The sequence below is a fragment of the Triticum urartu genome, chromosome 2, assembly GCF_003073215.2.
Source record: "Triticum urartu cultivar G1812 chromosome 2, Tu2.1, whole genome shotgun sequence".
NCBI lineage: Eukaryota > Viridiplantae > Streptophyta > Magnoliopsida > Poales > Poaceae > Triticum > Triticum urartu.
The window spans coordinates 588,872,324-588,894,689 of NC_053023.1; positions in this window are offsets into that span (position 1 = coordinate 588,872,324).

Consider the following 22,366-nt stretch of genomic DNA (forward strand, 5'->3'; position numbering starts at 1 on the left):
TCATAGTTATTACTTTGTAGGATGCAACAAGAACAACCATAACTCTACATCAGCCATTATAGAAGCAACATTTTGACATATCCCAATGTGTGAATGAAACGTGCAGAGAGAGCTTTTGAAGATGGAGCAGATAGGGCAGGAAAGATTGTATGTATGTGGACGAGAGAGTAGGAAACAAACCTAACGAGACAGAGAGAGAGATAGAGAGAGAAAGAGAGAGGAAGAAATTAGGTCTGTGAGAAAGATGCATACATGTAATATACATGAGATGTGTGTGCATATGGATTCTGTATACGTGGAAGGAGAAGAGACAACATGTTTGATGAGAGAGCAGGAAAAACATGGACGAGAGGGGAAGGATCTCGTGGTTTGAGGGATTGACAATTTTGTGCGGGGGAGAGAGGGATTGGTAATTTTGTGCAAGAGAGAGAGGGTGGGGTGAGGAGTCAGTCAGCCATCGTCACATCACCCTGCTTCCAAATGACCCCGCATTCTCTAGCGCGGTGTGGTCGCCGTCTTCGATCTGCTCGTTACCCTCTTTGAAGATTGAGGTGTTGTGCATGTTGGGGTGCAAAGAAGCACAAGCGAGAGTGGTCGCCGTATAACCTTGGATGGGGATGAATTGTGTGCTCGGGGGAGTGTGTGTGTGTGTGTGTGTGTGTCTCTGTGTGTGTGTGTGTGTGTGTGCGCGTGTGTGTGTGTGTGTCAGATATTGAGAGAAAACAAACCTAAGGAGAGAAATGGGTATTCACGAAGAGATTGTGTGGGCCTTGAGGTGGGCAGGGGCCGGGTGACGGTGTCAAAATGTGCGCGTTGATGCATGTGTTGCATGCGACCGTGCGAGGGACGGACGAATCGAGAGAGATGGTTGTTGTGTTACGGATGCTCCTCTCTCTGTCTCTCTCTCTCTCTCCCTCTCTCTCTCTATCCCTCTCTCTCTCTCTCTCTCACACACACACACACAAGTAAACTAGAAGACCGTTCTCTCATGTATACACAACATATCGGCATCTGCCTATGTCTCACTCATGCACGATCATTTGCACATTCACACCTCTCTATGTCTGTATCACACGCACACCATCTCCACATTGCCCTTCCGCCACAACACACATATGGACACATACACACGTTCTCTCTCAGTCACAAAATCAGTATTAAAAAAAACTAGGGCACACCTAAAACGTCCAAATCCAAATAAACACGAACTGGAGCTAAATTCAAATATATGGAAATATTGCAGCGTCAAGAACTTTCACAGGAAAAAAGTTGAATAATATTCGAGGATTGTTTTCACACACACAAAAAGGTTCGGTGGATGTCCTTCGAGCGCGACACGGTGACGCACCGTTCGATCGACCGCGCGGCCGCGGTTCACACGCTTGCACAGGATTCCGTATCGTGGCCGTGGTACTAAGGCTGGTCACAATGGGCAAGAACATAAGCTAGTAACTAATAAAAGCGCTGCCTAAGTCTAATGTTTACGTGTACTAGTACGGATTTCTTTTAAGTTTGACCAACCTTATATATAAAACTAAAGTAAGTTCCCACACGCGCACTCATCAATATGCCGTCGCCGTTGCGCATGCTGGCGCCCGCCTGCCCTGGCCAACAATTTCTCGCCCATCACCGCCGTGTCGCCGCCATCCCTGTGCCATGAAGCCAAAGGCTCGCCCGCTCACGTCATCTGCAGTCCCTCCTCGCGATGCTGCCGCGCTGCCAAGCACGCGAGTAGCTAGTGGAGCCGTGTCTATGCACGCAGCGTACGAAGAGGAGAACGAGCGCGTGCTCCAGCACGCCGGCGAGGAGGAACTAGCGTGTCATTGTAGTCTCCGCCCGCGCGGAGGAGGCGCGCATGGTGGCTGTCGTGGCGGAAGCCGGTCGCGCGCGTGTCGAGCCCGCAAACCGGGTGCGGACGCGGAATCTACCTTCGAGACCTTGAATGCCACATGGATCCTGCAATCTGAAGGAGCAATTTGGGCCAGTCGACTCATGTGAGCCGTTTGATGCAACATGGATGGCTAGAAGGGCTTCTTCCACCTCTTCTGCCATCTTCTTCCTTCGCTCCGTCGAATTTCTTTCACAAATCGACTGACCCAAATTATACTACTAGTACGAATGTATTAAGTATAGTAGGAACACGAAGATACGAGCAGTAGTACCAACTGCAAGAAGAACAGTAGTAAGACATAGTACTAGTACTACTGTACATACTAAAGAGTTCAAATAACGAGAAAGAAGAATAGTAGTAAGACATAGGGGCTGTTTGGTTCCTAGCCACACATTGCCACACTTTGCCACACCTAACCTTAGGCAAGTTTGCCCAAGTTAGGTAGGTGTTTGGTTCTAGCCACACTGGAGACAATGATTTTTTTATGAGTAGTGAACCCCACATGTCATAGACACAAAAAGTGTGGCAAGATTCCCTTAGGCAAGCCAAAGTATGGCTAACAATTTGAGCAACTCAAGTAAGGGAAGTGTGACAAATGTGGCAAAAATCATGTGGCAACATATGGAAAACATAGTCACAATCCAAACAGCCCCATAGTTCTGCTGGGGCCTCAGCACAACACACCCTTGAAAACAAACTAATAAGCAACTAGTCCACTTGACACTGCAGTAGAACCAGCATGAGCAACGGCACTGCCACCTACTTGGAGTCCGAGTCCACGTCCTCGACTTCGTCCTCGTCCCTCTTCCTCTTCCTCTTCGCCGACGCTTCTTTGCTTGAACCGGACACTGGGCTCTGCTTCTTCATCCAACCCTTGTAGATATTTAAACAAAGGTAGGCATCCATTGCTGCGTATAGGATGTGATCTTCATCTAATGTCTTCGACTCCCATGCATGATGAAACTCGTGATGAGGTTTCTTCAGTTTAGCGTACGAAGGATCAATCATGGCTGCTGCCAGGGTCAGCATTGAAGGTTGAGAGGAGGACACAAGGCTTGCCTTCTGGAGATCGAAGGGCTGGCCTACAATGAGACCTATCCGACGCAGGACGTCACTATCGTTCTTAAAGCCTACAGTAACGAATTTCACTCTTTTGTCCTTGAGGAAGTTCTTAAAATCCTGGCACTCAACGTCGGCATGGCATATGTGGTAGACCAAGCAAACGTTATGTACGCAAACCTGGATCATGGCGGGCTTCTTCCTCTCTTCGTCCTTTAGATCCTTCTCTCGTCCCAGGACTGTGGTGTACTCAACATCTAGCCCAGTGACCCACTCATCCGTTGAACTGTTGAACATGCGTAGGAAGCGAGCAAGCCATGCTTTCACCGTCTCGGATCCACGTGTGTAGATGATGATGAACTGATCGCCGGTGATGGCTCTAACCTGGTACTCAGCGGTGACCATGGAGATTTGGCAGGCCATGGATTTTGGAGGAGGGTTAGGAGAAGTTGAACTGTTGTACCCCGCAAAAAAAAACTGGGAGCGAACTAATGTGAACGGATGGGACGACTGGGAGCGAACTGTTGTAAGGTAGAAGACGGGGACGAGTAGGGCGTGCGAATGGTGTGGGGTTGCTGGCTTGTCCGGTGGATAAACGGCTGCACGCCCCCAAAGAGTTCTCGAGAACTATGCGGGACCCACTAGATGTCATGTCTACTAGACCCATATCGTAGGCGTGACGGTATAGCTTCTGCCTGTTCACACGCCATGCCGGCGCGTGGATGTAACTTCACTTAATTCCGTCAAACGTCGCGCCTCCCACGACCTTCGCCTCCCTCGCGCGGTCGCGCCCTTTGAGACTTCGACCGGCTATAAATGAGCATTTTTTTGCCTTTTTTAGACAAGCAATTTTTTTGCCTACTCCGCATGCATGATACTCCCTCTGGTCCTTTTTACTCCCGTCAACCGTTTGCAAAGTGTTTGACCAAATTTATACTTTTTTTAACACCACCTTATATTAATTAACCAGCCACACCAGTACACTCATTCGATACAATATTCACCACACAGGGCGGTACATTATTTACAAGAATACCATCTAATCTATTGTCAAAGCTATACTTAGCGATTAAGTGTGCCACCTTATTGGCCGAACGGCTAATCTTTGACAATTGGAGATTGTTGATCAACTTCGAGATGCTCAACGCTTTCATCTTCAGGTCACGCATAGCAGACCTGTCAACGCTTTGACAAGCATCAATGAAATCCCACGCCCAAATTTATACTAAAAATATCAATATCTACAATACTCCCAAAACACTTAGGCGCGGTGCATTAACTTCTACCTCGTTTCTTGTTTCTTGACATATCAACCAATAGGAGATGTGGGTGTGCATGCTTTTAATGACTTGAGACTACCAAACACGACATGCAGTGGTTAGTTCATTGCATGCAATGCTATTAATTAGCAAATAAACATTAAGATCTCTCGTTTTCCCCTCCTCCTTGGTCAGAGTGCACAATCTAAGATGACTTGCTCACCTAGACGGAGGGAGTACTGATCATAATGAGTACTCCCTCCTTCCATCTATATAGGGCCTAATGCGTTTTTCAAGACCGCCTTTGAACATTGATAAAATTAATACTACATGACATGCATAATGTGAAAATTATATCATTGAAAGCTCCTTTCACATACGAATTTAATGATGTGCTTTGTGTAAGTTGCATGTCATATATTATTGCTCTAACATTTGGTCAAAGTTAGCCTCGAAAAATGCATTAGGCCCTATATAGATGGAAGGAGGGAGTATAAGAACTACGTTTTATAATGAGTGTAAAAATATTGATTTGACATTGTGAATGTTGACACATTGTGGAATAGTTTTTGAAGTCTGCAAAAGTACTCAACTAGTGTTGTCGTTCTCCACAAAAAATGTGTTTACCAATGCATGCATGAACTCTAGTTACTCTAACCCCCCTCTCTTCTTTAATTCTTTGCCACATCAGCATGTTTGCTATTCCCGTGTGCATGATACCAGCTAAGATACCACCATTATGGCCAGCCTTAATCATCGCATGCAACAATTTAGTGCACCTTGAAATATGAACATGTGTGGGGCGTGTTTGTTTTTAATGACTTGAGACTATACCTAGCCCGACATGCAAGATGACTTATTATGCACCGTTCCCCATACCTGCAGGAAGCCCGTTCGTATCCAAATTTTTTCCTCTCCATGTGTGGAAACAATATGCCTGCCAAACTCTCCTTCTCCCTCCGGCGGTCCCACCACTCCACCCCGTGTGAAAAAAATCTGCATGCATGACTCTCCTCCCCCCATGCTCGTCCAATCCGTTGTGACCAGCAATATTTCCACCCCTTCGCTCCCCCATAATTTACTCCAACAAATATGCCCACATAGCTGTTACTTAACTGCAGGTGCATTCGGTCACTGACATATGGGCCCAACAGGGGTCTGTCCCACATGTCAGTGACGCAACTGGACCAGCAGTTAAGTGAGTGCACCTCAGTCCATATCTTACGTAGGTGTGCCATTGCTCGCTATAAATATCGCGCCTCCCACGACATCGCTATCTCCTCCCCCTCACGTTCATGTTCATCGCTATCTCCTCCCCCTCCCTGTCACGTCGACCACCATGGCATCGCCCCTCCCAAGCCCTAGGAGTCCCTCCCTACACCGCGCGGACGGTCACGCATCGCCGTTCCGTTCCTCGCCGCCACTAGTCGAGGAGGACGCATCGGTGTTCCGCTCCTCACCGCTACACAACACGTCGTCGTTCCGTTCCTCACTGCCACTAGTCGAGGAGGACGCGTCGGCATTCCGCTCCTCGCCGCGACCCGTTGAGGTGGACGCGTCGGCATTCCCAATCTCGCCAGCACGCGCGCCGGAGGATGCGTCGGCTCCCCGCTACGAGGAGAATGCCGCGCCACCCGCCGAGCCCCCCAGCCTTGAGGAGCTTTGGAAAGAAATGGATGTCGCCTTGTGGGAGGCTTTGCCTCCAGCAGAGCACGCCAAAATAGAGGCGGAGAAGAAGGCCGAGGAAGAGAAGCGCACCGCGAAACAAGCTGCCTAGGAGGCCTATGTCGTGTCCGAGAGAGTCAGGCAATTGGCTCTTTGGCAGAAGGCTCGTGCGAGGGCCGTGAGGGTGGCGGAGGACGCCCGTGCCGATGCCCTGAGTGCAGTTGGGCCCAAGTGCCTCATCTGCGCTTGGCGGTACGTGGACCGGGTGCACGCTTCCAGCGAGGAGGAGTACCTGTTGGCGCCGGATCACCACACCGGTGAGATCGTGCTCGCCCGCCGGCAAGCCGCCAATCAGCACCTCGCAAGTTGCGAGGCTGAGGAAGAGGCGTTGTGTCGGCGCGCTGGGAAACGACCGCACACCAGGGCACTCGTGGCGTGCCACAAGCGCTCCTGCGAGCGCCGTGGCTTTTAGGAGGAGTATAATTTTTGTTTCGTAAGGTGGTCTCATTAGTTTTGGGACGCAAATGTTAAATCCCAAATGTTCAGGAATTTTTAGCATCCTTAATTAAGTATATAAAAGGGAAAGTTTGGAAACCTTGTGTATTCATACGCATTTTGCAAGTACGTGCATATAGCACAAACTTTACTATATACTATCGCAGGAAAAGAATTCTATGAGACCAGGTCTCACGCGAGACCCATCCTGATGGATGACACGTGGCATTCACAAATCACAAAGCATCCCCTACCCCCCACTTAAAAGCCACGTGTCATCCATCAGGACGGGTCTCACGTGCTAACCGTGAGACCTGGTCTCATATACGAGTAATTTTTTTCCACTATCGCACTACACGTCTCTCTCGATATATGCTTGCAGACTGTGCTACTCCCTCCGTCCAGGTCAATAAGTCATCTTCGGTTGTGCACCGTGACCAAGAAGGAGGGAAGACTTATACACCTAGACGGAGGGAGTACTACTATTACTTATGTACGTGCAAATGCATGTTTTAACATTACGATGCGGTTTTTGTAAAAGTAGAAAAACATCACTAGTCAAGCTTGTGAAAAGATTCAATGCAAAACAAATGCAAAAATGCTCGTTTGATTGTTTACTTTTAGCTTCCTCTCTGTTGTTATTTCTCTATCGTACTTTGTACAGAGTATCTCACTAGTTGGAAAGGCATGCAAATTCCCAAACCGCTTCCTACACCCTGTATCTCACTGGTTGCCAGCGTTGACGTTGTCGCCCATGTCGCCGAGGATGAGGTTGCCGAGGTCGGGGAAGAAGTCGTCGTTTGCAACTAATCATGTGGACTAGCATAGTAGTAGGATACAGAGTAGAAACATGAATTTTACCATGATTTCGAATAGGAAGGACAGAAACACATACGGTGCAACGGGAGCTGCACCGTTGGCGTTGAGGTTGTCGCCCATGCCCAAACACCACGTAGACACGGTCTTTGAGCATGGTTCGTAGTCGTTCCATGCTCGGGCATTGAAGTTTGTCACTATTTTAGATTAGAATATACTACTCCTCCGGTGCTAGTAGTAGAGCAGAGTCCTACTCTACTACTCTACTCAAGCAAGTTAGGGCATAACATTGTAGGGAGTACCAGTACTATGATCACTCAAGCAAGTTGTCTGGCATCGACATGACCCTACGCTGCTGGTATGTGTCTCATAAGTCAAGCGGCGTGCTGTAGTCATCATCACCTGTCCACTTCCCGCAGCACATATTCGCTTCTCCATCTTTGTCCGCACATAATCTCGTCCAATCTTCCATCGCCGCTAAGGCGCCTCCCCCCCTCGTCCGAAACCCAAGCACTAACAATGGCAGAACCGAGTAGTGTCCGCCGAAAGAGTGGCTGGAATTCGCTCCCCATAGAGGTAATCAAGCTCATTGTTTCGCGTGTGGACAATCTCAGTACCATGCCGCTCGCGGCATGATCATCGGGGCTGTACCATTTACTCAATGCCCTTAGGCCGGAGCTTTTTAAGCCAGCTTCTTGCTTGCTGATGCCGCCTGATCTTCAGAAACGGCATGCCACGCAGCATAACGATCGTAGGGTGGCGAGCATCAACCCCCTTGACTGTGATCCGATCCCCGTCAGCCTCAACTACATTAACGGTATGTACTAGGTTGGCATGAACACGTCTTGGATGGTGCTCGTCGACGGTCGCGGCAGCTGGATGCTCGTGGAGGTCTACACCCGGCGATTGATCCCCCTTCCTTCGATTAACACTGCACTGCATTGGCACCGCGGCCTAGAATACTTGGAATCTTACAGTAGCCAACATGATACCAAGTTTGATTTGCTCAAGGTTGTAATCTTCCAAGTGCCCACAAGATCTACGAATTATAAAGACTTCAGGCTAATTGCGTTCTTCAACCGCGGTCTCGCCTATCTGACAGGTCACTGCGGTAAGTGGATAAATCTGCACGTCCATCGCAGGATCATACATCCTCCATGGTTCTCTGATGCCATTGAACACAAGGGCTTCATTTACGTTGTCGACTCCTTCTATGGCTGGACGTATTGCTGGCTTGCTTATATTCATGCTCATAACATGTTGTTCTTAAGATTGACTAAACCAAGAGCCCTTTTTTATTTGACTCCAACTTGATATGATGTTGTAGGCCGCCTGGTGTCCCTACCTTTCCTAATCCCAGAACCTTTCAAAGAAAAGCGGCATGGCAGTTGCAGGTGGTTCCTGGCTCGATCAGACGACGGCGAAATATTGATGATCGTTCGCACGTATCGGACGTGTTGTTTCACGGAATACAATCACAGTCACTGCAAGGTCTTTGAGCAGGATCCCAGCTTCTCTGGGCCATCAGGAATTTTTGACTGGAGGATGGTAAGTAGCCTTGGTACACGCTCTCTGTTTGTCGGACTGAATTATCCGATTAACCAGGAGATAACCGACGACAAGGATCATGATGGCAGCGCGGTTTTGTTCATCAGGCAAAACTGTGTGTACACAGCGTACCATGCGTCTCTGCATGCACCATACCCTGATATGTGCCGCCATGCTCTGCAGCCCGAAGTAGGAGAGAGGGTCGCAAGTATCAGACTTCGACCTTCTGGCTGGAGTTTCCCCCGTCAAGCACCCATCTGGTTCCAGCCGTCAGCCAATCTCCACAACTTAATAAATAGTAACGTCTAACTGAGCCAGTTAGTTAGATGCGTACACTTGGTGTATTAGGATCTTTATTTAGTTTGATGCATACACTTGTTCTTATTTGGTAGCCCTTTTGTAATGATGGCTGATGTTTGGTTTGGAAGAGAGAGCTGCATATTCACTCTTCTGGCCTGCTTACTGCTTTTGTTGCACCCCCAGCCCTGGTTGCTGCTGCTATTTTCAATGTACAATCAGTAGTATATTTTGTCTGTTGATTGAATAAATGTGTTGTTAGAACGACAAACACAATGTTTTGGAAGTCGTTGCAAGGTTCGATCCTTTAGTGCCCGTATCGTACGTAGCGCATACTATTTATCGTACGGAACACATTTTTTTTGAAACTCGGAACACATTTTCCACTTGTTGATAACATGCAGCCCACTGATTAAGGCCCAATAGAGAAGCCCATAATTAACTGGAAGGGAGGCTCTCACATGAATCCGGCCCAGGTACATGCTCATGGTCCCCTAAACATAAATAAGTAAATAAATAAATAAATAAAGCTAAATGCTCATGCACCAGTTCTTTGGGAAAATAGGTAGCCCGGTATTTCTTTTTCAAGAATACTCAAGCTAGGCATATTTGTTTTCTTCGAATTACTGGGCTGCAAATCTTTCAAGACGAGGAGGGATGCATTCCGGCCTGGCTTAAGAGTATGGTCAATGTCTGTTAAAAGTAATATCAAAAGGGGTTGAAAATTCCAAAAAAATTACAGCAAATGGGATATGAGTTTCTTTTTTGTTTTTGTTCTTCACTGATATCTTATACGTATTTCATTGGATTTAACACGACATAGTACTAATTTATTTTTAAATTTGTTTTAGTATGGCTATTAATTTTTGGATTAAGAATATTTCGTTCCCCAGCAAAAATTTGCGAATTTTCAAAATTTCCCACATATTTAGTTAATTTTTTGACCCTGGTACTGACCAGAAAATGGCTAGCAATTCTAAAAATGGAAAACGGGCTGCAATAAATTCCATATGAATTAGAAAATGAGTAAAAATTATAAAAATAATAGCAAATGGGCTGTACACGCCAGAGTTTCGAGGCTGACTTGTTTATGCAAGGCTTTGTTAGTGAACACACGATTCTAGCAGCAGTTAGTGTTGGATGTCCATCCAACGGCCGACGTGCTTCTTCAATCTCTGATCTTCCTGCTCCAGCTGCCTAAACTAGCGCCAGCGGGACTGCCTGCTCCCTCCTCTTGTGGCCCGCTATGATGCCGCGCAGGCTTCCTCGGCCCACCCTACTCCCTCCGCTGGCCTGGCCGCACGCAATCAACTGCCTCCTTATTACGCGAAAAAAATGATTCCTCCCACTGACATATGGGGCGCACCGGTTGGGAGGCTGACCTGTGGGCTTACTAAGTTGACACGTACGCAGGGCTTGTCAACTTAGTCAACAAACGATTCTAGCAGCAGTAACCATTGGATTTGAATCGAACGGTCCTGCTGCTTCTTCAATCGCTACTCTTCTTGCACCAGCGGCCCAAACCAGCACCGGGGAGACCGCCTGCTCCTGCCTCCAGTGGCCGGCTGTGCTGCCGATGAGGCCTCATCGCCCCTACTACTCCCACCGCTAGCCAGGCCCTGCGGTGACGGCAGCCACACACCGCAGCTGAACCAGTGAACCCTCGTACTCCTCTCCGCGTGGGCATCCACTGCTGCGTCTTCCCCGGCTCCGCGTCATCCCCTTCCTAGGCCTCGTCGTCGTCCACCGCCTTGGTGCTCTTGGCGCGGCGTGGTCAACGTGGTCAACGACATTCCATCGAAAGAGTACGGTATGTGGAGAGGCTGACAGATGGGTCCACGGCCACAACCCAGTTTTTTATGATTTGCTAAGTAAGTCGCTTTGTCATGCTTGTTGGGCTGCAAATCTTTCAAGACAAGGAGAGCTTTCATTCGGCTGGCCGAGAAAATGGCCCATCAGTAATGAGAAATGGGCTGTACATTTTTAAAACACATCAAACCAGCAATTAGTTTCAAATATCTTTTCTTCATTTTGAGATTTGAAATTACATTAATTTTTATGTGTGTAGAATTTGTTGGATTTCCTATTGATATACATTTATTTTTAAAATCAGTTTGAATGTGAGTCGAAATTTTGGGATTAAAAACAGTTCGGACCGCACCGAAATATGCAAAATTTCGTATAATTTTTTAACCGTGGCCACAATATGGGTTGTAATGCTAACAAAAAGAATATGGGCTCCAAAAAACCGTAATAATTAGCAAATGGGCTGTAAATTATTAGAAATAATGGCAGATGGGTTGTATGCTGTTTTCCACAGATTTGAGGCTTTCCTAAAAAAAGGTTGATGCACAAGCAGTGACTGTTGGATGGCCATCCAACGGCCGTCGTGCTTCTTCAATCTCTGATCTTCCTGCTACAGCCGCTCAAACAGGCGCCGGTGGGACTGCCTGCTCCCTCCTCCCCGTGGTCGGCTCTGTTGCCGCGCAGGCCTCACCGCCCCACCGTACTCCCATCGCTGGCCTAGCCATCCCTCTATTCACCCACACCTGCTGTTATTCTCCGGCGATGGCAGATGAACCAGTAAACCCTCGTACAGTCGTACTCCCCTCCGCATGGGAAACAACTGCCGAGTCTTCCTTGCCTCCGTGTCGTTCCCTTCCTAGGCCTCGCCGTCATCCACCGCCCTGGTGCTCTCGGCGCGGCCTGGTCAACGTGGTCAGCGACCGACATGCATCTGAAGTGGACTGTACGTGGAGAGGCCGACAGCTGGGTCCACGGCCGCACGCAAGGAAATGCCTCCTTATTACACGCAAAATAATGGTTCCTCCACCTGACACGGGACCCACCGAAAGGGCCTCTGTATTTCGCGAAAAAAACGTTACCACCGCTGACAGCTCGGACCCACCAGCTATATCTTCGCACGCAAGGAAGTGCCTCCTTATTACGTTCAAAAAAAGAGTACCCCCTGCTAGTTGGGACCCACCTTGGTGGGAGGCTGACTTGTGGGCCTACTAAGTTGACGGGGACGGAGGGCTTTGTCAACTTAGTCAATATGCACGATTCTAGCTCTAGTGACCGTACGATGTCCATCCAACAACCGTAGTGCTTCTTCAACCTCTGGTCTTCTTGCTGCAGCCGCCCAAACCAGCGCCGGTCGCGCCTCGTGCTCCTGCCTCCCGTGGCCGGCTGCGATGCGGCGGAGGCCTCACCGCCCCCTACTACTCCCACCGCTGGCCAGGCCATCCCTCTACTCACCCACACCCCATGTTATTCTGCGGCGACGGCAGCCTCACACCTCAATGAACCAGTGAACCCTCGTACTCCTCTACGCGTGGGCATCCACTGCCGCGTCTTCCCCGGCTCCGCATCGTCCCCTTCCTAGGCCTCGGCCTCGTCCACCGCCCTGGTGCTCTCGGCGCGGCGTGGTCAACGTGGTCAAGGAACGGCTTCCATCGGACATGGACTGTACGTGGAGAGGCTGACAGCTGGGTCCACGGCTGCAGCAAGGAAGTGTCTCCTTATTACGTGCAAAATAATTATTCCTCCACCTGACAGCAGGACCCACCGGATGGGCCACCATATTTCGCGAAAAAAACGTTTCCCCCTGACTGCTGGGACCCACCAGCTACATCTTCGCACGCAAGGAAGTGCGTCTGGGCAAAAAAACGATTTGCCCCCTGACTGCTGGGACCGACCAGCTACATCTTCGCAGGCAAGGAAGTGCCTGACAGTCGGGACCCACCTGGTCGAAGCGTACGTAGTGTTGTCATTCTGGTCGCGAACGTGTACGTACATACTGGTCGATGTAGAGGCGCGCACGTGTCGTAGTAGAGGCGCGCACGTATCGTAGTAGAGGCGCGCACGTGTCGTAGTAGAGGCGCACACATAGCATGTACACGTACGTACAGCGGCCAGGGTGCAAGAAAGAAAATACGGCCACGTATGTGTACATACGGGCGGGGTCTCGAACGCCTACTCGCGCATACGTACGGCCAGGGCTCGTGTACATGGCTGGGTAGGAACGGAGAAACAGCGTTGTCGTCATGTTCATGGGGAGGCAACGGAATGCATCGTGTTCGTGGGGAGGCAACGGAATGCGTCGTGTTCATCGGGAGGGCTTGGACGGAACAGGCGATGGAAATGAGGCCTGGCGTACCGCAGACCGGAGGAAACGGCCTTGTGTTCAACCGGCCATGTTCGAAACGGGATCCTCTTCATCGGGAGGGGTCTGGCGTACCGCAAAACGGAGGAAACGGACCTCCTATGGTTGAAATGGGGGTCCTGTTGATCGGGAGGGGTGTGGCATACCGCAAAACGGAGGAAACAGACTTGTGTTGGAGCGCTACGGTTGAAACGGGGGTCCTGTTCATCGGGAGGGGTGTGGCATACCGCAAAACGGGACTCCACGGGATACTGTTCATCTCCACTGTCGACCTCCTCCAGCCTCCACCGCGCGCTACTCCACCGGCTACTATTCAACCACCCCTCCATCGGCTACTGTTCATCCAGCCCTCCACACCATGGGGTCCTGTTCAACCACCCCTCCACCGTCTACTGTTCATCCAGCCCTCCACACCACGTGGTCCTGTTCATCCACCCCTCCACGGGCACCCCTCCACCGTCTACTGTTCATCCAGCCCTCCACCACACCACGGGGTCCTGTTCATCCAGAGGCAACGCCACCGCTCACTGTTCATCCAAACCCCCGCGCAACGCTCACTGTTCATCCCATCGACCGGCTTCAGTTAGCAGCAGTAGCGAAGGAATCGCTCAATCCGGTTCAGTTAACAACCAACGATCGATCTCTCGGGTTCAGTAACGCGTAGCCTGCAGTGCAATCGCTCGGGTTCAGTTAGAGCCCAACGCCTCGCTCGGGTTCAGTTAGAGCCAACGCCTCGCACACACGCGCGTACGTGTACGAGAGAAACGCGCATCGCTCGGCCCCCAACCTCCCACCGTAACCGGGAACTCCCCGAAATTTCCCCCCCCCCTCGCTTCTACCATAGTTTTTTTCGTCATGGACGGCCCAAAGAATGTCATGCAACTGCGTCTCCGGCCCGCCCAGGATGAAAAGCCCATTTTCTGTCATGATTTTTTGTCATAGAAGTAGGAGCCCACCACATCTATGATGATACTGGGTTTTGTCACAATTATCGTCATAGAAGTGTCATATGTATGACAGAAAGAATTTTCGTTCGGCCCAAAATGTCACAGATGTGTCTTTTTTGTAGTGCAAATCGGAAACAAATTGACAATATTAGATGATTACACCAAGTGGGCATCCTAAAAAATGCCGGCCAGTGCTAGCCCGTCCCCAAGCCACCTGGCGAGCAGGAACTAGCCCATGGCTAGGGCATCGATGCTTGGACCTCGATTCCAAGCCAGAAAATGATTCGTCTGGGTGGTGGTACTCCGAGAAAAACTCCACAATCCCAATCCCATCGATCTAAATTGAAAAAGAGCAAAAAAACAAATCAGAGAAACCCTAGAATGATATTGGAGTTGAATCCTACTAGAGTGCTTCACTTACCTCTGCATCCAAACCAGCCGCGGTCGATGAGCTCGAGGACCCGAAGCTCGTCGTCTACATATTCTCCTCCCTTCAGTCCTCTCCCGCGCCTCTTGATCTGTTCTTCACCAGCGCCTCTGTCTGATTCCCCAAGTGAGCTCGAGGAGGACGAAGCGGTAAAGGGGCAACAGGGGCAAAATTGTCCAAAACAGAGCGCCGTATATGGTCAAACGACACTGACCAAGCGGAACCGTGACGGAAGGGCAAAAATGAAAGAATCCCAAAGTGGCATGGACAGAACAGGTGAGTTTCTGAAACTAGGGGTAAAACAGATGAGTGGGAAACAACTAGGGGCATGAAACTAATTATCCCGAACCATGTGTAGGGCAATTACGTATCATTAATTTCATCCTCTCCCAAGCTTGTGCAACATGTTCATGATCAAGTTGCTTAAAATTCATAATATCTTTTCTAAGAGAGATGATCTTAGTGGGAGGAAAATACTTAGAGATAAAAGCATCTTTGCACTTATTCCATGAATCGATGCTATTTTTGGGCAAAGAAGAAAACCAAGTTTTAGCACAATCTCTAAGTGAAAACGGAAATAGCTTCAATTTAACAATATCATTATCCACATCTTTCTTATTTTGCATATCACACAAATCAACAAAGTTATTCAGATGGGTAGCGACATCTTCACTAGGAAGGCCGGAAAACGGATCTTTCATGACAAGATTTAGCAAAGCAGTATTAATTTCACAAGATTCAACATCGGTAAGAGGAGCAATCGGAGTTCTAATAAAATCATTATTGTTGGTATTAGAAAAGTCACGCAATTTAGTATTATCTTGAGCCATCGTGACAAACAATCCAACACACAAGCACACAAGAAGCAAGCGAAAAGAGACGAACGGAAAAGAGAAGGGGAACGGAGAAAGAGGGCGAATAAAAAGGCAAGGGTGAAGTGGGGGAGAGGAAAACGAGGGGCAAATGACAAATAATGTAATGCGAGGGATAAGAGTTTGTGATGGGTACTTGGTATGTCTTGACTTGTGAGTAGATCTCCCCGGCAACGGTGCCAGATATCCTTCTTGCTACCTCTTGAGCACTGCGTTGGTTTTCCCTTGAAGAGGAAAGGGTGATGCAGCAAAGTAGCGTAAGTATTTCCCTCGGTTTTTTGAGAACCAAGGTATCAATCCAGTAGGAGACTACACGCAAGCCCCTCGTACCTACACAAACAAATAAGAACCTCGCAACCAACGCGATAAATAGGTTGTCAATCCCTTCACGGTCACTTATGAGAGTGAGATCTGATAGAGATAATAATAATAAGATAAATATTTTTGGTATTTTTAAGATATAGATTGGAAAATAAAGATTGCAAAGTAAAATAGATTGGAAACTGTCGGGGGCCATAGGTCTCACTAGTGGCTTCTCTAGAGATAGCATAAGTATTACGGTGGGTAAACAAATTACTGTCGAGCAATTGATAGAAAAGTGCATAATTATGAGAATATCTAGGCATGACCATGTATATAGGCATCACGTCTGCGACAAGTAGACCGAAACGATTCTGCATCTACTACTATTACTCCACACATCGACCGCTATCCAGCATGCATGTAGAGTATTAAGTTCATAAGAGCAGAGTAATGCATTAGGCAAGATGACATGATGTAGAGGGATAAACTCAAGCAATATGATATAAACCCCATCTTTTTATCCTCGATGGCAACAATACAATACGTGCCTTGCTGCCCCTACCTTCACTAGGAAAGGACACCGCAAGATTGAACCCAAAGCTAAGCACTTCTCCCATTGCAAGAAAGGTCAATCTAGTAGGACAAACCAAACTGATAATTCAAAGAGACTTGCAAAGACAACCAATCACACATAAAAGATTTCAGAGAAGAATCAAATATTATTCATAGATAAACTTGATCATAAACCCACAATTCATCGGATCTCAACAAACACACCACAAAAAGAGTTACATCGAATAGATCTCCAAGAAGATCGAGGAGAACTTAGTATTGAGATCCAAAGAGAGAGAAGAAGCCATCTAGCTAATAACTATGGACCCGAAGGTCTGAAGTAAACTACTCACACATCATCGTAGAGGCTAGGGTGTTGATGTACAAGCCCTCCGTGATTGATTCCCCCTCCGACGGGGCTCTGGAAAAGGCCCCAAGATGGGATCTCTTGGGTACAGAAGGTTGCGGCAGTGGAAATAGGGTTTCGTGGTGCTCCTGGAATTTTTCGGGGTATATGGATATATATAGGAGGAAGAAGTAGGTCGGTGGAGCCACAAGGGGCCCACGAGGGTGGAGGGCGCCCCCAGGGGGGTAGGCGCGTCCCCTGCCTCATGGCCTCCTCGTTGAATTCTTGACGTCCACTCCAAGTCCTCTGGATCATGTTTGTTCCAAAAATAACTCTCCCAAAGGTTTCATTCCGTTTGATATTCCTTTTGTGCGAAACACTGAAATAGGCAAAGAAACAACAATTTGCACTGGGCCCTGGGTTAGTAGGTTAGTCCCAAAAATAATATAAAAGTGTATAAATAAGACCATTAACATCCAAAACAGATAATATAATAGCATGGAACAATAGAAAAATTATAGATACGTTGGAGATGTATCAATAACCTCCACTCACACAGACACACACAACCCTCGAAACCATTGGTAGGTCGCCGCCATCGCCGGTGCCTCCATCCTCAACCTCTGCCTGTGTGCTGGGGAGCTCGAGGAGCCAATGGCCAAAAAAAAGTTTATCACGGCCTTTTCGCCCGACGCCGGCGAGGTGGCCGCCGAGGTGTCCCCGTTGTCCTCCGCGGGCCCGATCATCCGTCATCGGTCCCCCAATTCGCCCGCCGCCGCACCCCTACGCCGATTCGAGGACTTCCCCGTCCTCCGCCGGACCCAGCAGCCAACGAAGTCCTACCTCAGGGTCCGATAGTGGCGGTGGGGGACGTGGGTCACCGAGATTACAGATCGAGAGACCCACACCCGCCGGTGGCTCGGTAGCTTCCACACGGCCGAGCTCGCGGCCATGGAGTACGACTGCTGGCAGGTCCGCTACCACGGCACGGCGGCTAGGCTCAATTTCCCCTTCGGCACACGTTCGGTCGACCTCGTTCTGCTGGAGCCTGGGGTGGTGACCTTGGCTATGGCGCGGGAGGACCGTGAGGCGTGTGAGCGCCTCGAGGCCGAGGCCGCTACCGAGGCCTATATGCAAGAGCTCCGCCAATAGCACTCGGAGCTTGTGGAGGCAGAGCGGGCAATCTTTGCCGGCGCGGAGGGCGGCGAGGTTATCGCCCTCTACTCCAATGACGAGGTCGAAGGCGGCGAGGACGGCGGTGAGGTTATCACACTCTCCTTTGATGACGAGGTCGAAGGCAGTGGCGATAGAGGCGCCGAGGGCGTCGAGGTGGGCCCCGAGGACAAGGAGATCGACGTCGACGAGGGGAGGAGTGCCTTCCCCAACGACCCCGACGACGGTACTAGCCCGGACCCGGCTCGCGGCACACCGTACATGACGAGGAAGGATTGGCTCGAGCTCTACTTCCACCGAAAGTAGTTTAGCTTAGTTTAAATTTATGTTTTATGTTCGGTTATGCAAAAACATCTATGTTTATGTTTGAATGCATGCTACTTTTGGTTGAACCTGCTTTGAACTTGATCAAATTGAAGTTTACAACCTTAAGTTTAGGGGATCGACTAGAAAAGGCCAAAAATTGTTGGAGTATATAGATATCCACTAAGGGTTTTAGTTCTTTAACTTTTTAAGGATCGCCTAGAGATGTACTTATGACTTGTTTATTTCAGTTCTTCACAATGTGATGCTCTATATGTGCAAGTATTTGCCGTGCAGTTCAATTTCATCAATAATAGTTTCAACAATACCACTATGAATTACGATATTTGGTTGCTGTTAAGGATATTGCAGTTAACATGCCTTTTCATTTTTCAATTGTTGTTTAGCAACATGCATTGTACCGAATGACTAAATATGCAATGCTAGGCTACATAGCAAAAAGGAAGAGTGTTACCTTAATGTTCTGATGATGTCTAGATATACATGTAATAAAATCTTATATAATGGGATGGATGAGTGTTGTACTACATCATTTTTCAATTGTTGTTTAGCTTCTAATATTAACTTGGTGCTTTTAGGTACATATATCATTGCCAAAGATCCACACTTCGACCTTTCTGCGTATGGGGCAATGAGATATTCATGACCTAGCTGAGGAAACTGATAAAGATTGTTAATAAAATGGATCAAAAGATGTCAATCGAACTATTTGTTTACACTTTATGCAAGACGACATCGAACTGCAGGATGGTAAGTAAGAACCCTGTAGCCTTGTTTTTACTGCCCGTAATGAGTTGTGTTAGATGACAATATCTGAAGCTTTTTTCTTTTGTAGTGGATCCTGAAGCTGTTTACTCAAGATTACCTCTCAAACTACATGATTGGCGTCCGACCATCACAAGGGGTTGGACTAGAGTCATGCATGCCTTCTACATCTAGGAGAGCACAATAGGGCCATTCCGCTTCACCTTTTTCAGCAACTGGAATGTCTGTTGCTTCTTTCTTTACCATCTGTAATAATACAAGTATAGATCCCTGGTACATCATTCTTTATTTGGTGCTTATGTAATTCTTAAACATATGGACCTGTGAATCGAATAAATGCATTGGTTGTTTGAACCTGATGGATATGAATAAAGCTATAGCCTACTTTCAAGTTTAAATTAGGTAAAATTTTAAATAGCAGCAATTAAATTAGGGCGAAATTACGTTGTGCAGGTCATTACAGCACACACGATTGGTAAAACACAAACGTTTGCGATATACACCATAATCCGAGATGGTTCATAGAGAGGAAACGTGTGCAAGCATGCACACAGTTGCCGTTTGCAAAGCGTGTGTGATGTGAGACACCATCACATACGGTGCGGGAAAACTAAATGTGTGTGATTGTCTACCTATCATAACGATTTATAATCATGAACTGTTTGTGATGTGCTAGGCATCGTAAAACTCCCGTGCCTATAATCTGCCTGGAAAACTCCCGTGCCTGGAATCTGCCTGGTTTTAGGCGGAACCACAAAACTCCGACTGCGATGGCAATGCGAGCATAAACAAGTAGCAAGGATGAAGCGTTTGGGATATTCGAGATATCGGAAACGGTTATATAGGGACAACTGTATGCATGAAGGCTCCCTATCCCCGACGGTTTCTGGGTCGTGTGGAAAGGACCCCCCTATCGCCCACACTCACTTGGAGACGATTCCAAATGTCGTTGCGGAAAGGGGTTAAAAACCGTTTGTTTAGGACTGACGCACACCAGTGTATGTTTGTATAGCATTTCTTAATTAAAAAATCACTAATTAGAAAGTTTGGCACTGATCTCATAAAGTTATGCTAGTATGGTGTGTGATATAGGAGAAATCCAATTCAGCTCTTGGGAGCATATGCTCTGTATTTTGTGTAAATGTCAAAAAAATCTGGAAAAATTTGATGGGTTCATTATTACACTTAAATGCTACCTATAAATGTTTAGGAGAAAATCTTAAGCATTTTGGCCTATGAAAAAAAACAGGTCGGACGCCAAATGTTAACATCAAATATTACACTTAATTTTGTTTCTTCACCGATTCACATGAAAAGTGTCAAGCACGCTTGTTACACTAATAAGAACATGTATACAAAAATTTATTTTAAAAAAATTGTTTACTATTTATTGAATCTACTACTTATACGAGAGCATGTGCACCCGGGAGACAAAACGATCGTCCCGCAATGTACACTACTGCAGGATGCTGCTAACGTGACACTACGATCAGAGACCCTTCGAGAAACTATGTGCGATGCAATAATCGCAAAAGGTGCAGTATGAAAACTGTCAGAAATGTGTAAAATGTTTGCGATGACGAATGCATCAAACACGGTTCAGGTTTTAGTTGAATTTTTCGATGAAGGGCATATGGTTCAGTTCAATTAATTGTTTGCGATGAGGAGGAACAAAAGAAACGAGCAGCTAGATGAAGGTGTGAGCGATACACAACATACGGTTCACTCGGATGAACTGTTTGTGATTAGGAAACACAAAAGAAATGGTCAGCCCGATCAAGGTGTGTGCGATGTACAGCATATGGTTCACTCGGATGAACTATTTGTGATTAGGCAAGAGAACAGAAATGGTTCAATATAACAAGATGTGTGTGATACGTGGCAAACAGGTCTGTAGTCAGAAATGTGTGTGAAGACCAATAATAACGCAGGCGATTGCTTCTAATAAGATGTATGTGATATGCTCTGTCTACACAACATCTATTGGCCATTGTGGGACGGGCGGTCATTCGGATACGCCATAAGGATGTGAAGAGGTAGTCCTATCAGCAAGGACTAGGTGTTCCACCAGTAGCTCATGTAAGAAAACTATCAAGATAAGTGTGCTCAGGCTGGAGCAGCCATCGGATGGGTGACTGGATGGGAAGTTGTGTCAGTGTTAATTAGGTGATGGGATGGGCCCCTCAGCTAATTTAACCTCGAGGTCCTTGTTTTTATTTTTATTTTTTTAACACATGTTAAAGAAGGTCTACCGCATTACTTTTTGACAATGTGTGATATGTGGCATACAGTTGATCCATCTGACCTATTTGTGATGGAATAGGCCATGTGTGTTGTGGGCAAACGCTTGCTAGTATTCAACCGTTTGGGATTGATGAATTCATCACCGATGGGTTCCCTAGTGTGGTCCGTGTTCATCTGATCATCATCTACTTTTTGTCCTAGCTCGATGCTAAGTTTCCATTAATTGATGGCGTTTTATGAACACGCTATCATTTCCCGCCATTTCCTCACATGTTTCCCGCCACCCTGCTATATTGCGCATAGGGGGTGCGTGACGCACGGAGGCGACAAGCGCAGCCTGTAGCACATCCACCTTTTCCAAGCATGCCAACCCACCAAAGCGCCGCCTCTGCCATCAAAGTCGAGGCCGAGGTGCTCCCCGGCAATGCGATGGACGACGTCGTGCTGCGCGTCATCGCTAGGGTTGAGAAGACCTTTGGCGCATGGCGCTTGAGCGACGCGGATCAAGATAGGCATGTCAGCACCGACAGGCTGCAGCTCGCCGCACAACAAGATCCATGGCGCGCCGTAGAGCAAGCTAGGCGCGTCCGTGCCGATAGGCTGCGGCTTGCCGCACAGCGAGACCATTGGAGCGTCGCAGAGCAAGAGGCACGGCGTGCCGCATAGCAAGAGCGGATCAAGCGGCGCTTGCCTGCTATTGACACGGTGTCGCAGCTGGGTACATGTCCCGTCAGTATCCCCATTCCTCGCCAGGAGTGGCTAGAGGCCCTCAGCATCGTACTTTCACCAGAGGCTGGCCGCGTCGTACTTGCACCAGACGCCCGCCGAGCTGTTCGCATGGGTGCCGCCGTTCGCCTTGTCCGCGGCCCGCTAGATGCCAACACGTTGGTCCGTAGGCTCGACCGCCTCATTGGCCCAGGTGTCCACCTGGACGTAGTAGAGGAACATGGCCGTCGCATCCTCGAGCTGGTGATCTCCGATGAAATAGCCAACTTGGAGCTCGAGATCACGTTCCAGATGTACCGCAAGCGTGTCGACCGCTTGGACGAACGCCTGCATGAGTTCAGGCAGAGCCAAGAGCTACCCTAGGAAAGGGTTGTTGGTCATGGTCTCATGGACACGTTTTATTTTGAAAAGTCGTTTCGACATGGATAGCTATGTATTCACAGCAATCGTAGTATTGCCTGTTTATTGCTTTGTTTCAATGTGTGTACTCTT